Raw genomic sequence first — 4050 nt, 5'->3', positions numbered from 1 at the left:
TTTCACATCGTATTGCCTGCCTAGCGAAGGGTGCGCCTGATCTTGTTCATCCACAATTTTATTGAAATTGATATAACACTCGTCCTCCATTGGTAAACCACTTGATTCATATTATATAAACATCGGAAGCAGGAACGGGATAGCTGGTGTGTAAACGGGATAAAAAGAACAAAAATCCTGTTCGTCTATTGCTAAAAATAAGAATCGGCCCTCAACATTGCATATTTGGAGAAGCGTACATGTCTTAGAATATTCCCAAACAACATTTGTACTGTACTTTTGTCCCCGCGACCGACCAGTGCAGATTATTGATACAGTAGAACAGCTGTTCAATCGTGGCGAACATTTACAGGGATAATCAAATTGGTAAACAATATTTTTCTGCATCTATATAATGTTTAGTGATATTTTCGAACTTCATTTTGTTCGTAAACAAATTTTTCAACCTATTTAAGCCAGTAGTTAAATGATTAATAAAATATTCTACCAATGATTAATTGATTCATTCGTGTGAGTTAAAAGTACAGTAGAACGTCGATTATCCGGGCAGCTCGGGACCGAGCGGATGCCGGTTAATCGATTTCCACGGATAATGGTCCAAGAAATGTCAAATTCGTATGAAATTCTAAAAATTCCCTGGTTTTACTAGAAATTCACATCAAAATAATCGTTTAATCACTAGTAGAATATTTTTTGAATCAGTAACAATAGATTTAAAATGGTTTTTATCACAAATGAAGTTAAAAAGTATCACTAGACACTAGATTGCTGCACAACAAATGTTTTTGCTAGCCGGTTCATCGCAGAAAATGTTCGCCAACTGTCAAATTCATGCGCACGGTTAAGCCACCCGCCGGTTAATCCGTCCCCGGAAAATCGACGTTCTACTGTAAAATTATTGAATTTTATAATTTTTCTATAAATTTGACATTTCTTGAACCATCCGTGGAAATCAATTAACCGATCACCGTCCGATCCCGAGCTGTCCGGATAATTGAGGTTCTTTTGTATAAGCTTAAAAAAAGAAAATATACAGTGAACTCTATCTGTAACGAACGTAGAAACACGAATGTCGTGTTAACGGTTATTTTGAAAACGATTCAACCTAGCAACGATCCAACCTTGCGCGAAATATAAACTACAGATAATTGACAGAAGAGAGAGAGAGGAAAGATGAGACCGAGGAAAGACGCCAAGAAAGCAAGAACGCAAAAACGAACGAAGCGGAATTGTGAAGCTGTGGAATTAAGTATAAATAACGACAATAAATGTTTTTATCCGTCGATAAACTGACGCGATCAAATTCATAAAGTGTGAAGTAGCGGAATTTGGGGCAAGTGTGCCACCTTAAGCATTTCAAATTATAACTTACTAAAACATGTTTTTCAAAAGCCGATTTAAATCTCATAACCATTTTACATCTATTTCCTCACTTATAAATGAGTTTCGCTTGAAAAAAGTGCAAACAAAACAGTTTATGAAGCTTTTTAAAAAGAGTCCAAAAAGACGTTGTTTTTTGGGCTATGGGGCGAATGCCACTCGTATGGGGCAAGACGGCCACATGGTTAAAATAACCGTATTTCTTTGATAATTGGAAATCATTACGTTTGTAACACTAGTGTATGTATTCCTACATGTTTTGAGTCACCAATGAACCCCTTTTCATCACAAACTGTATCGCAATATGGGTTGTTGCTGGTCTGTTTTTCCGGAGTAGAATCCGCTGTTAAAAGCGCACCATACCGCTGAACGCTACAACAATGTTTACATTTTTGACAGCTCGCGCCTATGAAAGATGGTGGCACACTTGCCCCAAATAGAGCCCAACCCGCAAAATCCGCCGTTGCTATAAAATCTACGACGTCGAGTAGACGTCGAGTGAACGTCGACAGGACGTCGAGTCTACGTCGAGTTAAATAGTTTACTCGACCAAGCGATTTTTTGAAATAGATTTCACGGCTAAAAACACCAAAATTATGGTTTGTTTTGCTGATTTTGGGTTGTTGTATAGAATAGCAGCCACAAAAAATAAATTTTATAGATGGCTAGAAAAAGATGATTCTTGCCCTCCCCCCCCCCCCCCCTTACTCCTTCCTTGCTTGTCGGTTGTGGCGATCACACCAGCTGTTCATATGCTGCTAGTGGTGGGAGTGATAACGCTTGTCTGCTGTCTTCTTTATCCGTTCTACCAGATCACAGTCGCTTTGTGTGACGTCGCTTCCCATCACCTCCTTCATTCCCCTCTTTCTCCCAGCGGCTATTGGCGAATGCTTGACCTTGTGTGAGCGCTTGGCATGGTTTTTGGTTTTTTCCTTCTCGTTTTTTTTTGGCTGCTGATGCATTGCGCGTTGGCTCGCGCCGTCGTTCGAATCTGGATTTGATCAACGCGCAAGTTGTCGTGTGGATGGAATCGATTTACCGATCGAGCTATTTGCCGGATCGATTGAATGCATGCTTCGTAGTGATTTTATATTGTTTGTTAGTGCAATTAGTTGCGCTTGTGCAAAAAAAAGAAGAAGCAATCAAAGGACAATTATCAATGCACTAGTACGCATATGTGAAGCCAACCAATGCTTAGTTAAACTCAACGGAAAGGCAAATGTTCAAATGAGGAATGTTATCATTGAACACACATTGTCTTTCCATTTATAACTTTTTAATCAATAATGCTCAAACCCATCCAATCCTCCCCTACCCCTCTCCCTCCCTCCTTCCCTACCAATGGGGATTACAAGTAAGAATGCATATTGTACTGTCTTCTTCCTTATTACCGGGGTTTACTCTTCGGAAGAGAGAAAGGAACGTCTCCCCCGCCTCTCGCTCGATGCTGTAAGCGAGGAAGGCCCCGCCTCGACATGGCTGGCGCACGCATCGCTCGCTCGCGTTGCCAGGCTTGCTCCTTCTCTCGCCTTTTTTGGAGACGCATCATCGTTGCGGATGGTGCGGCGCGGTCATGTTGCTGCCTGGCGGGTGGCATAGAGAGTTGTGTTCTAGCCCGTCGCTGAACACGCCATTGACACAGCATGCGTAAGTAACGTTTATGCTGCATGTATTGTCGATAGCGCTGCGGCTGCGCTCGGGGATTGGCTGTGGCGACCGGCCCCCGGGAGCCTCAAATGCCGGCGATGCAGCCGGACCTTTTACACACCAAGGTGCTCCACGCGTCCCCACATTCTATGGATTACTTGGTTGGTTTCGGCTTCCCCTCGTTGTCGTGATACCCGAACACAATACCACAACATAACCGTCCTAGGTTCAAGCCCCGTATGGTCCAGCTCAGGACTGGCTATCCCGCTATGGGTAAATCAATTAGTAACGTCAACTCGTACAACTTAACAACATACTCGTCTTCGGTTCAATCCTCGTATGGGCTGACTATCCCGCTGCCGGCATGATCGCGCAGGGCGTTACGCCAAGATGAAGAAAAACAGGAGATCCGCTCTCAAGAGTGGTTGAGGCATTAAGAAAAACAAAGATTGTTGTGTAAAATAAGAAAAAGATAAATAAACCTTCTACGATCCTCCGCTCATAAGATTGATGTAGACAATATTTTTGATTTCATTTTTAACAGAAATTTCTTTTCAAAGTGTGGCTGGAAGGAAGAACATTTACTTACAAAAAATGCATGTTGCTCCCTTCCTGTATGTCCTTCCCGCTCCCCCTCCAGCTCGCTTCGCTCTCGTCCCCCATTGTTTAGAGCCCATCGTCGCTCCGGAACAATGTGCGCTGCTGCACACAACCCACGCTTTCATCTTTTCATCTCACCTCTTCGACTATCACCCTTCCCGCTCCTCCTTCCCTTCTTGTTTGCCCACCATTTCCATACTCCCTTCCCTTTTTTTCCTTTTTGATTCATGTTGCTGTTCGATAAGGCTAGCATAGTTTAGTATACAAGGTACGGACAGGGCGGATTAACCAGTACGCAGTGGCGGATAAAGGGTATTGGGGGGGGGGGGGGGGGGCTCTAGGCGATAAGACGAGTTGAGGCCCCCTGTAAATGGTGTTCTAAGGGTGGGGGGGGGGGGGGGGTTCGGCACTGCTTGCTGTAGG

The sequence above is a fragment of the Anopheles gambiae genome, chromosome X (assembly GCF_943734735.2).
Source record: "Anopheles gambiae chromosome X, idAnoGambNW_F1_1, whole genome shotgun sequence".
NCBI classification, from domain to species: domain Eukaryota; kingdom Metazoa; phylum Arthropoda; class Insecta; order Diptera; family Culicidae; genus Anopheles; species Anopheles gambiae.
The sequence above is the reverse complement of the archived record's forward strand: the minus strand, read 5'-3'. Positions refer to the sequence as shown.